Genomic DNA, 14,190 nt, shown 5'->3' with positions numbered 1-14,190 from the left:
CAACTCTGGAGTTTACTCAAACTCATGTCCATTGAGTCAGTGATGCCATCCAACCATCTCATCCTCTGTCGGCCCTTCTCTTCCTGCCTTCAATCTTTCCCAGCATCAGGGTCTTTTCAAATGAGTCAGCTCTCCGCATCAGGTGGCCATTGTATTGGAGGAGTGGGGATAAACAGGTAGAGCACAGGTGATCCTTAGAGCAATGAAAATACTCTAAAAGATATTACAATGATTGATATATGCCATCATACATTTTCCAAAGCATAGAATGCACAACACCAAGAGTGACCCCTAAGGTAAGCTATGAACTTTGGGTAATTATGATGTGTCACATTAGGTTTATCCTTAGTTTAAAAAAAAAAAAAATGCACCTTCCTGATGACTGATGTTGATAATGGGGGAGGCTATGCCTGTGGGTGTGTGGGTCAGGGATATTTAAGAAATCTCTGTATTTTCTTCCTAATTTTGCTATAAAAGTAAAGCTGTTCCAAAAAATAAAATGTAAAAAAGAAATAACTTAAATCTTTCTAAATAATGGCAATAAAAGCTGATTATCATAGGTAGTCTTTGAAAATAATTATTAAATAAAAATAAATGAACATACAATGTTAAGATTTTTACAGATTCTTAAGTTTATACAAAAATCATAAATTTGGGGACCCCACACAGTAGTTCTAAACTATTTTCATTCATCATCTATCCCTGGATGCAATACTATTACAATGTGTTCATGTTAAGACACCTTCAGTCGTGTCTGACTTTTGCGATCCTATGGACTATACCCTGCCAGGCTCCTCTGTCCATGGGACTCTCCAGGCAAGAATACTGGAGTGGGTTGCATTTCCTCCTCATATCCTTCCTGAAAAGCTTCAAAGGAGCATTGAATCTACAACAAAGGAAAGGCCAGCAGTATTTCCTTAGTTTTGGCAGTTTTGTGTGTTCTGATTTTGGTTGTTATCTGTCATACAGATTGGAAAGCCCAAGGGATCTTACTACCTGAAAAAAACAGGGTTTTCTCTGAGATTTAAAGAATTATGGGTAGTTTAGCTTCAACATGAGTAATAATCTGGAAATATTTTCCAAAGATCTAAGATGTGCCAAGAATAATACTGAATATTTGTTATGTCCATATTGCTCCTCACATGCAATTACATATAAGCATGTTTCAAAACCCTTATTTGACTGATTTGTAGAATTTGCTGAGTACAGTACATTTCCCTGGTGGCTCAGATGGTAAAAAATCTGCCTGTAATGTGGGAAACCCAGGTTTGATCCCTGGGTCAGGAAGATCCCCTGGAGAAGGAACTGGCAATCCACTCCAGGATTCTTGCCTGGAGAATCCCATGGACAGAGGAACCTAGCGGGATACTGGCCACACAGTTGCAAAGACTTGGATACAACTGAATGACTAAGACACACAGTATTATGCTTACTGATTTATAGAACAAATTATTGTTTTCCTTCTATGTGCTGGACAGTGCTTTCAGTATGGAGCTTACTTTCTAGAAATAAAGGTGGAAAATAAAGTGATAAATATATATCATACTGCTGGCTATGGCAGAAGAAGAAACAGCCTTGAGGTAAAAGAATGGGAATAGACAGTAAGGTGTCATTCATACAGTAATCAGGGAAGATCATCTTCAGTGGTGACACTGAAAGGTACTGAGAGAATGAGTGAAAACAGAATTTCAAACAAATGCCTTGAGGTGAAAGCAATTTGGTGCTCTGAGGCACACAGGTTTTTCATGAGTTTTCTTTAAACAAGAGGCAAGAGAAATTCAACTTATTAAACAGGAGCATAGCTAGGATGTAGCAAAGGATGCAGCATAGCTAGGATGTAGCACTGATGCCTCTCATACCACTCTACTTTATATTCACCACCATCCAGTCCGGTGGTCATCATTCAGTGTCTTGAGCATCTTAAGTATGAGAACTGAAATTCTTCTTCCTAACCCCTTTCTATACTTCAGTTTCTTAACTCCAGGCTTCTCCCTATTTGTGAGATGCAAGACTGAATTACAGTAAGGCCCTGCCCTGGAGTGAACGAAACTGTGAAGTTAAGGGCACAGTCCTCTAGACTGCAAGGTGTGCCTAAGACTGCTAGCACCAGCTGTTAAGTAAGGGTTCAACTACAAAGTTAAAAAAAAGTGCATATAAGATCGTTCTAATTTCTGATAACAACTTCAAGTTTTGGAGTTTCCACAAACCTCTGTTCTACAAATGAGTTCTAATTTGCTAATAAGTCTTACAAAATTCAACTCGTGGAAAACTATAAACTCACATTTATATCATTCAGGGCAAAGATACATTAAAATTAGCCATGGAAAGACACAAAGGGAAGAATCCAGGAGGGCTCCAAATGGAAGTTTTCTTTCAGTTAAAGATGCATTAAGTTGCAATGAACATGGGGGAATGCACGTATCTTTTCGAATTACTATTTTTCATTTTCTTTGGATAAATTCCCAGAAGTTGAATTGCTGGATCATATGGTAGCTGTATTTTTAAACTTTTTAAATCTGCAATACTGCTTTCTGTAGTGGCTGTACCAATTTACATTCCACCTAAGACTGCACAGTGTTCCTTGTTCTCAACATCCTCTCCAACACTTGTTATTTCTTACATTTTTAATAATGGAAATTCAAAAAGGTGTAAGGTGATATACTACAAGAATTTTCATTTGCTTTCCCTCATTTTGAGTATCATTTCACATACATTTTGGTCTTCTGTGTGTCGTCTTTGGAAAAATGTCTATTCAAGTTCTCTTCCTATATTTTTAATTGGATTGGTTGTAATTGGATTATATGGGTTCTTTAATTTTTTGACAGTAAATACTTATCAGACATATGATTTGCAAATATTTTTCCCCATTCAGCCAGTAGGTTACTTTTTCATTTTATTGATTTCCTTTGCTGTGATAAATCTTTCTAGTTTGATATGGTCCCACTCATTTTTGCTTTTTAAAAAAATCATTTTATTGAAGTATTGTTGATTTACAATGTTGTGTTCACTTCTGTATAGCAAAATGATTGTTATACACACACACACACACACTTTTTTGGATTCTTTTCCATTATGGTTTATCAAGATATTTAATATAGTTCCCTGTGCTATACAGTAGGACCCTGTTGGTTATCCATTATAAATATAACAGTTCACATCTGCTAATCACTAATTTTGCTTTTGTTGCCTTTGTTTTTGGTATCAGATGAAAAAAAAAATCATCACCAATTTTACTGCCTATGTTATCTTCTGGGAGTTTCATTGCTTAAGGTTTTATATTAAGGTCTTTGTTGTTTTGTTGTTGTTTAGTCACTGAGTCACATCCGACTATTTGCAATCCCATGCACTGTAGCCTGCAGGCTTTTCTGGCTACAGGATTTCCCAGGCAAGGATACTGCAGTGGGTTGCCATTTTCTTCTCCAAGGGATCTTCCCAACCCAGGGATCAATACCAAGTATCCTGCTTAGTAGGTGGATTCCTTACCACTGAGTCACTTGAGAAGCCCATTAAAGTCTTTAATGAGCCTTTGGTACACTGTGAGTTAATTTTTGAATCTGGCATAAGATAGTGGACTAGATTTATTCTTTTGCATGTGACTGTCCAGTTTTCCCAACAATATTTATTGAAAAGACAATCCTTTCCTCATTGTATATTCTTGGTTCATTGCTTAAAAATTAATTGAACATATGTGTATGGGTTTATTTCCATAAATTCAGTTCTGTTCTACTGATCTATACATCTTTGTACTTTTTTTTTTTTTTAATGAAATGCTTGTTCTTTCTCTGGCCAAAGTTATATTGAGATAAATGATTTTGCTTATCATTTTATATATTGTTGTCATTTATTTAATATTACAATTTACATAATATGAACTATGTTTCTCAATTTGTTATTTGTCTTTAATTTTAATATTTATACATTTTTCAATATCATAATTTAAAATTTGTAACTCTTCAGGTATATCAATTACCACTATCCCCACCTTAAATTTTCTTTTGTTGATACTTATAAAAGTTATTTTTAAATAATCCTCAAGTATTCACTTCTTTTTTTCTTCTAGTTTTATATCTCTAGGTTTTGCATTCAATTCTTCAACTCCTCTGGAGTTTATTTTTAAGATGATGCAACATAAAATATTGGAATTTTTTTCTTCAAAATTTACTTGATTTCTTAAACCGCCTGAAGAATACTTAATTTTCTGCAATTGTTCAAAAATAATTTTGATTAATAATGAATTTTAAATACTTTTGGTATAAATAAACCTTTGGCTCCTCATAATGCAGCCTCTTTTCTCGAGATTTTTCTCATGTGGTCTCAAACATTCTATTTATTTAGTTCTCACATTACCTAAATGTTTCCCTTAAATGTAGATGCTTATATTTTTCTTTGATATTTTCCACATCATCCTCTGCTCTTCAGTCTCAATGTACAATCTTATACTTCCTTTCAGAATGTCATTCATCTGGCTAAGGAGAGTTTTTGGGCAAACCTTTTTGATTTATCAAAAGATACATATAGGACCAATACTAGAAAAAGTAAATCATCAATTTCTCTCAACAAATTCATTCTAAAAAATATCAAAGATAACAAAACATCTTTTCTTTGTTGCAGATAATTGCTAACAGTGTTTTCTGAGATGACTCTTTACTTCCATTGATCTAGCTATTCTGTACATGTAGCATGTCATAATTATTAAAGCTTTACAATTATTTGGTGAATAACATTGTGCCAGTTCTCTTATTATTCTACTGCTTACATTGTTTTATAATTGTCACTTGTTTGTTCCAAATGGGTTTCAGAATATTTGCTTGAGGTTAATAAAGATCCATTTGGAGTTTCAGAGAAATTGTATTAAATTAATACACAAAGTTAAGATAATCGTGTATCTTTTAAATAATTTTCTTCCAGCACATGATTGTGAACAGCTTTCTATTGAGTTTATTTTTAAAGTCACAAATATAATGGAAATAAAATGATGAAAAAGATAAAAATTGACTAAAAGTTTATAACTGAGCATTTTTCATTGACATTTGTATAATTTAAAGCAGAATGTGATGTGATAGTTATGTTCAAATTCTGATAAGAGAAATAATTTTCTTTATTCTGTCCATGTACACTCCTATCATTCTATTTAGAATACTGACTTATTGTTTTAAATAACCTTTGTTCAGTAAGATAATAATTAACCTCTCCCAAAATAATTCTCATTAAAATTTTGTAGAGATAATTTTAGTTCTCTTTCCACAGAAAACACCATATAGAAACAGGAAACAGAGGACAGACTCTGAGGGGGAGATATGATTATTTTACACATGAAATTTTTGATAGAAATATTTAAGCGCATTTTACTTGAAGGCCAGTTAGCCTGGAGGAGGGAAGGATGTTGGTATACTTCAAAAGACTTTACATCAGATAAATGTAAACTATCTGTTTGCCAGTGATTAGTGCAGGTGATATATTAATTATTGGTTATCTGTGAATTCCTTGGTTTTCTACAGAAGTCATGTCATTTTTATTTATTAGTTCTAATCGTTGTGTAATCTTTAGGGTTTTCTACATAAATGTTTATGTCATCTGTGAATAGACATATTTTATTTCTTTATTTCAAATTTAGCTAACTTTTTTTTGTTAACTATTTGCCCTGGATAGGATGTCCAGTACCGGGTTGAATAGAAGTGGTAAAATCAGGCATCCTTTTCTTGTTCCTTATCTTAGAAGGAAAGCTTTCAGTATCTACTAGTGGATATGATGGTAACTGTGGGGTTTCCCAGGTGGTGCAATGGCCAAGAATTTGCCTGACAGTGCAGGAGACACAAGAGACGTGGGTTCGACACTGGGTCAAGAAGATCTCCTGGAGTAGGAAATAGCGCCCCACTGCAGTATTCTTCCTGGATAATTCCATGGAGAGAGGAGCCTTGTGGGCTACAGTCCATGGAGTTGCAAAGAGTTCGACATGACTGAGCAACTGAACATGCACACACACATGATGGTAGTTGAGGGTTTGTCATATATGGTCTTTATTATGTTGAGGCATTAATAGTTCTTTCTATTTTTATTTTGTTGCTGCTACTGCTGCTGCTAAGTCACTTCAGTCGTGTCCGACTCTGTGTGACCCCACAGACGGCAGCCCACCAGGCTCCCCCGTCCCTGGGATTCTCCAGGTAAGAACACTGGAGTGGGGTGCCATTTCCTTCTCCAGTGCATGAAAGTGAAAGGTGAAAGAGAGTGTTCTTTTTTTTTTTGAGTGGTTTTTTTTTTTTTTAACCATGTGTTTGTTTTCCCTTTCTTTCTGGTAATGAGATGTATTACATTGATTCTTACATTGAACCATCCTTTCATTCTTAGGACAAAGCCCACATGGTCATGGTGTATAATGATTTTAATATACTGTTGTATTTGGTTTCTTAGTATTTTAGTGAGAGCTTTTACATCAATATTCATCATATATATGATTTTTAGCTTTCTTTTCTTATAGTGTCTTTGTCTGACTTTGGTATCAGGGTGAAACTTGCCTCATACAATGAAAGAATGATTCCTCCTCTTCAGGTTTTTCAGAATAATTAAAGAATTTGTGTTAATTATTCTTTAAATGTTTGGTAGAATTTACCAGTGAAGTCATCTGGCCCTGGGCTTTTCTTTGTTGAAAAGTTTTGATTATTTCAATCGCCTTGACTAGTCATAGGTCTTTTCAGATTTTCTATTTCATCATGATTTTATTGCTATTTCTTTCATGATTTAGCTCTGGTAGTTAGTTTGCCTCTCAAATTTGGTCATTTCATCTGTTATTCGATTTGCCAGCATAACAACTATTCACAGTACTCTCTTACAATCCTTTATATTTCTGTAAAATCAGTAATAGTATTTACACTTTTATTTCTGAGTTTAGTTATTTTTGTCTTCTCCCTATTTTTCTTAGCCAGTTTTGCTAAAGGTTTGCCAATTTTGTTGGCCTTTTCAAAGAAAAATGTCTTGGTTTTATTGATTTTTCTTTATTGTTTTTCTGTTATCTTCCTTATTCACCTCTGATCTAATCTTTATTATTTCCCTCCTTTAATAGATTTGACTTGGCTTATTCTTTCTGTACTTATTTAAGGTATAAACTTTAAGTTGCTGGTATCTTTCTTCTCTCCTAATGTAAATATTTATAAGTCTAAATTTCCCTCTTAACATTGTTTTCACTGCATTTCATAAATTTTGTATGTTGTCTTTTCATTTTCATCTATTTCAATATATTTTCTAGTTTCCCTGGTGCTTTCTTCTTTGACTCACTGGTTGTTTAAGAATGTGTTGTTTACTTTCCATGTATATATAAATTTCCCAGTTTTCCTTCTGATGTTATCTTCTAGTTCCATTCTGCTGTGATGTTAATCTTTTTAAATTTATTAAGATTTACTTTGTGGTCTAATATGGTTTATACTGGAAAATATTCCATGTGCTCCTTTCCTTTCTTAATCCCTGTAATACCCTTTCCTTTATTACTGGGTAAGATGTAATCAAGGCTATAATCTTTTTATTTACTGCATTCTTGTTTTAAAAGGAAAACATAAGAACATATATATATATATATATATATATATATTATTTTCCAAGTATATTTCTCTAGGTTTATTTTTCAAAAATATTTTTAAAAGAATGACCAAATAATTTTTTTAGTGATTCATTCTCCTGCCTAAGCTCCAATTGTTCTTAAGGTAGTAATGACTAGGTCCACTTGTAAAATAATTTTAATTTTGAAGTCAGGAAAATATGTTAAGTTTACCTCATCTAAATGCACTGATTATGTTTTTGTTGCAAAAATACATCCCCAGGCTTAATTTCATTATTTCTCTATTATTTCAAGTGAGGTAAAAGAAAATAAACAAACTGCAAAAAAAAAAAAATGGTGGCACCATGATTCAGTCTTGAATCATTATAGTTCGTTAATAAATTAGAAAGATGTATTGATCAACTAAATATAAGGGAAACTTCAAATGTTTGACATTTTAGATCATGATAATTAAACAAATAAAACATTTTTTCCCCCCAGGAGTTCCACTAGTTGTTTTTCTGGAATTTTACACACATGACAACAATTTATTTTCAGCAGTGATTTATATTTTCTACCACTATGCAAGTAGAAAGGTTTGAGGTTTTCATGTCTCTAGTTTTATTATTTATACATGGCACCTTCATATTTTACTCATGAAAACTGAAGTGTTCAAAAGGAAATATGCAAACTAGATCTTCTGATGACAATTTATTGTGTTTGAAAAGATCATTTGCCATAATCCTTAGGCAACCTCCCAATACAAGGCCAAAACAACGTAAGATTAGGATGCTGAATTGTATTAGAAGTCAACACACTGTTAAAATATGTTATATTAGTTTTTCCTTTGTTGTATTAATATCACTGTAAATTCCTCTGCAAGTATTTATAAAAATATTTGATCATCAGAATTCCTTTCGTATAGCAACAACTTTGCAAAAGAATGTGATAGAAAGTTGGGGGTTCCATATAACACTTGTAGTAGGTAGAATAGTAATGGTCTTACCACCCCTATACGTGCCTGTTTTTTAACACACAAAATATAATCTTTACTTGAATTTTCCATAGGTAGACATGGTTATTAAATATTCTCTGTGGATTTATCACCATCTATCCAATTGGTTATACAAATTATACTTTACAAGACACAAATTTACTTGTAATATGTATCTATTGATTTCATAAATCATCATATTTTTAATTAAATTGTCATCCAACTGAGGCAGAGATGTAGAAAAAAATGAAACAGCTTAATGAGCTTTCTCTAAGCCATTGCCCACCAGCTTAAAAAGCACATCAGCCTTGTTTACATGAAAGAAATACTTCTTTAGGCTCATTATAAACTATGGATTTACAGTTATAATTATTTTTCTCATTGACTTTTCTATTGTACTAACGACCCTGCTGTGATTCAGGATCTGCTTTTAGATGCACTTTCATCAGACAGTTTTCAAAGTATATTTGCATATCTTAATTCAATTGCATTAAAATTATTTTAAATCTAAACTGCATCTTTTAGTTCTTTTTTCCCCTTCTAATCTGAATCATTCTGCCCTTGCTTGTATAAAAATTCATGCTGACTTTTTCATTTTTTCCTTGTTTATGATTTGAGAACCAACTTTGATCCACCTAATTAAAACTTCTGTGAAGGACAAAACAGAAAATGACTGCCAGGAGGCAGTCTGAAGCCATTTGAAATGATTTGAACATCAGTTCTCTAACTTTCCGCAACACCCTCAACTGTTTGCAGACCCAAGTAAACAAACTGCATGATCTTTCCCAAGTATAATCAGTATTAAATTACACCATACTCTGGGGACTTGATGAACCTGTCTGACATACTGCCATTCTAAAATGTTAGCAAAAATAATTTGCATGAATTAGGCTGTTTATAGGTAGATAGTTAGGATGGGTAAATATTTTTATGATGTAAAAAGACTTTAAAACAAAGAAACAAGATAAAAGGGCTTCCTTGGTGGCTCAGCAGTAAAGAATCCGCCTGCAATGCAGAAGACGCAGAAGTGGGTTTCATCTCTGGGTCAGGAAGATCCCCTGGAGGAGGGCATGGCAACCCACTCCAGTGTTCCTGCCTGAGAATCCCATGAACAGAGTCTGGCTAGCTACAGTCCATGGAGTCGCAAAGAGTCAGACAAGACTGAAGCGACCGAGCATAGCACAGCACAAACAGATAAAAGAGATTACAGGCTTTATCACTATTTAGAAAAGAAAATGGAATTAAAATAAGAAGGAAAATGTAGGCTAACATAAACAATAAATAAAGGAATAGAGTTAAGTTCTAGACGGGTGTTGACAGGAATGAAAATTAAGACATTACAAAAATGTAAATCGTAAGCTATTGATTAATTGTCCTGTCCATATATAGCTTGTTTCCTTCTTTGAAACAAATTCTGCAGTACTGCTGAGTGAGTAAGTCAAATGTAAATGAGGCTATTGCAGCACACACAGAGTCCTAGGAGGTGAGAAAATGTTATGCTAATAATCAAATAGGTCTCTGAAGGTCATGGGGAAAAAAGTACCTATGGGCCAAAACAGAGTTATCCGTTTGTCTCTTGGACTTGTCAGAGATTATACTAATATTTAAGAAACCTAGATTCCTAATACCTTTTAATATGTCTATTTATATAGAATGAATAACATGTTTTTTTCTATGATAGCATTTCATGGATAGTATAATTATTTAGAACTATAATAAATATTCATTCAGTTAGTTCAGTTCAGTTCAGTCACTCAGTCGTGTCCGACTCTCCGCGACCCCATGATTCACAGCACGCCAGGCCTCCCTGTCCATCACCAACTACCGGAGTTCACCCAAACTCATGTCCACAGAGTCGGTGATACCATCCAGCCATCTCATCCTCGGTTGTCCCCTTCTCCTCCCGCCCCCAACCCTTCCCAGCATCAGAGTCTTTTCCAGTGAGTCAACTCTTCGCGTGAGGTGGCCAAAGTATTGGAGTTTCAGCTTTAGCATCAGTCCTTCCAACGAACACCCAGGACTGATCTCTTTTAGAATGGACTGTTTGGATTTCCTTGCTGTCCAAGGGACTCTCAAAAGTCTTCTCCAACACCACAATTCAAAAGCATTAATTTTTTGGCCCTCAGCTTTCTTCACAGTCCAACTCTCACATCCATACATGACCACAGGAAAAGCCATAGCCTTGACTGGACGGACCTTGGTTGGCAAAGTAATGTCTCTGCTTTTTAATATACTATCAAGTTTGGTCATAACTTTCCTTCCAAGGAGTAAGCGTCTTTTAGTTTCCTGGCTGCAATCAGCATCTGCAGTGATTTTGGAGCCCAAAAAAATAAAGTCTGACACTGTTTCCACTGTTTTTCCATCTATTTCCCATGAAGTGATGGGACCAGATGCCATGATCTTTGTTTTCTGAATGTTGAGCTTCAAGCCAACCTTTTCACTCTCCTCTTTCACCAAGAGGCTTTTGAGTTCCTCTTCACTTTCTGCCATAAGGGTAGTGTCATCTGCATATCTGAGATTATTGATATTTCTCCCAGCAATCTTGATTCCAGCTTGTGCTTCTTCCATCCCAGCGTTCCTCATGATGTACTCTGCATATAAGTTAATTAAGCAAGGTGACAATATACAGCCTTGACGCACTCCTTTTCCTATTTGGAACCAGTCTGTTGTTCCATGTACAGTTCTGACTGTTGCTTCCTGACCTGCATACAGGTTTCTCAAGAGGCAGGTCAGGTGGTCTGGTATCCCCATCTCTCTCAGAATGTTCCACAGTTTATTGTGATCCACACAGTCAAAGGCTTTGGCATAGTCAATGAAGCAGAAATAGATGCTCTTCTGGAACTCTCTTGCTTTCTCCATGATCCAGAAGATGTTGGCAATTTGATCTCTGGTGCCTCTGCCTTTTCTAAAACCTGCTTGAACATCTGGGAGTTCATGGTTCACATATTTCTGAAGCCTGGCTTGGAGAATTTTGAGCAGCACTTTATTAGCGTGTGAGATGAGTGCAATTGTGCGGTAGTTTGAGCATTCTTTGGCATTGCCTGTCTTTGGGATTGGAATGAAGACTGACATTTCCCAGTCCTGTGGCCACTGCTGAGTTTTCCAAATTTGCTGGCATATTGAGTGAAGCACTTTCACAGCATCATCTTTCAAGCTTTGAAATAGCTCAAATGGAATTCCATCACCTCCACTAGCTTTGTTCGTAGTGATGCTTTCTAAGGCCCACTTGACTTCACATTCCAAGATGTCTGGCTCTAGGTCAGTGATCACGTTATCGTGACTATCTTGGTCGTGAAGATCTTTTTTGTACAGTTCTTCTGTGTATTCTTGCCACCTCTTCTTAATATCTTCTGCTTCTGTTAGGTCCATACCATTTCTGTCCTTTATCAAGCCCATCTTTGCATGAAATGTTCCCTTGGAATCTCTCATTTTCTTGAAAAGATCTCTTGTTTTTCCTATTCTGTTGTTTTCCTCTATTTCTTTGCATTGATCACTGAGGAAGGCTTTCTTATCTCTCCTTGCTGTTCTTTGGAACTCTGCATTCAGATGCTTATATCTTTCCTTTTCTCCTTTGCCTTTTGCTTCTCTTCTTTTCACAGCTATTTGTAAGGTCTCCTCAGACAGCCATTTTGCTTTTTTGCATTTCTTTTCCATGGGGATGGTCTTGGTCCCTGTCTCCTGTACAATGTCACGAACCTTCGTCCAGAGTTCATCAGGCACTCTATCTATCAGATCTAGTCCCTTAAATCTATTCCTCACTTCCACTGTATAATCATAACGTATTTGATTTAGGTCATATCTGAATAGTCTAGTGGTTTTCCCTACTTTCTTCAATTTCAGTCTGAATTTGGCAATAAGGAGTTCATGATCTGAGCCACAGTCAGCTCCTGGTCTTGTTTTTGCTAACTGTATAGAGCTTCTCCATCTTTGGCTGCAAAGAATATAGTCAATCTGATTTCGGTGTTGACCATCTGGTGATGTCCATGTGTAGAGTCTTCTCTTGTATTGTTGGAAGAGGGTGTTTGCTATGACCAGTGCGTTCTCTTGGCAAAACTCTGTTAGCCTTTGCCCTGATTCATTTCGTGCTCCAAGGCCAAATTTGCCTGTTACTCCAGGTGTTTCTTGACTTCCTACTTTTGCATTCCAGTCCCCTATAATGAAAAGGACATCTTTTTTGGGTGTTAGTTCTAAAACGTCTTGTAGGTCTTCATAGAACCGTTCAACTTTGGCTTCTTCAGCGTTACTGGTTGGGGCATAGGCCTGGATTACTGTAATATTGAATGGTTTGCCTTGGAAATGAACAGAAATCATTCTGTCGTTTTTAAGACTGCATCCAAGTACTGCATTTCGGACTCTTTTGTTGACCATGATGGCTACTCCATTTCTTCTAAGGGATTCCTGCCCACAGTAGTAGATATAATGGTCATCTGAGTTAAATTCACCCATTCCAGTCCATTTTAATTCACTGATTCCTAGAATGTCTATGTTCACTCTTGCCATCTCCTATTTTACCACTTCCAATTTGCCTTGATTCATGGACCTAACATTGCAGGTTCCTATGCAATATTGCTCTTTACAGCACCGGACCTTGCTTCTATCACTGGTCACATCCACAACTGGGTATTGGTTTTGCTTTTGCTCCGTCCCTTTATTCCTTCTAGAGTTACTTCTCCACTGATCTCCAGTAGCATACTGGGCACCTACCGACCTGGGGAATTCATTACATCCATTATATTAAACAGGCATATCCCCACTAATAGACATTTAGAAATATTTAATTTGGGGAACTTTTAGTGTAAGAGTGAGGAAAAAACTAGCTCACTATGTTAAATATATCTCCAATAATGGCCTTGTTGTAATTTTTCAGTTGCTCAGTCATGTCCAACTCTTTTGTGACCCCTTGGACTTTAGATAGCCAGGTTCCTCTGTCCATGGGATTTCCCAGGCAAGAACACTGGAGTGGGTTGTTATTTCCTTCTCCAGGGGATCTTCTTGACCCAGGGATCAAACCCAAGTCTCCTGCATTGATAGGTTGATTCTTCACCACTGAGCCAGTAGGATTAGTCAATATCTAAACCCTCCCAAGACATAATATAGTTGTGAATTTATTTTTTATTGGGAAATGTTTTTTTATCTGGATAGTAAAAGTAATGGAATGTACTTGCAGTGATACACACATATTTTATTCAGTTTGTCAATTAAAATTATGATATTAATAGTTTTAATTTGGGGTATATATTGGCTTTGTATCATTTCTTAACATAGCAACAGTTATAACGATGTTTCCAAAGTTTACATTCATAAAATACAAACACTAGAAAAAGATAGTCGATGCATTCTTTTGAACTTTCTTAATCATTAAAGTGGATCACATAACCAATTGTGCTGTTTATTTTATTCATATTTGAACTACAAATTCTAGCTTGCATCATCTAGAAAACAAGCCATAATTCTATATTTTTAAATTTCTTTTAACTTAATCCAAAGAAATACTTTTGATGCTATACAATTGACCAAAGACTTAACTACTTTCTGATACTTACTTTTAAGGAATGAAATTTGAGAAATTTCTCAGCAACTAAAGTAAAGGAAGTAATCAAGATAACCTTATGCTATTAAAATTTCATTATATAGGAAATAATATCTGTACAATTTAAACTCTTTCATTATA

Source organism: Moschus berezovskii, chromosome 19 (genome assembly GCF_049115385.1).
Source record: "Moschus berezovskii isolate FMDL1 chromosome 19, NW_MosBer_1.0, whole genome shotgun sequence".
Lineage (NCBI taxonomy): Eukaryota > Metazoa > Chordata > Mammalia > Artiodactyla > Moschidae > Moschus > Moschus berezovskii.
This window is presented reverse-complemented; position numbering follows the sequence as displayed.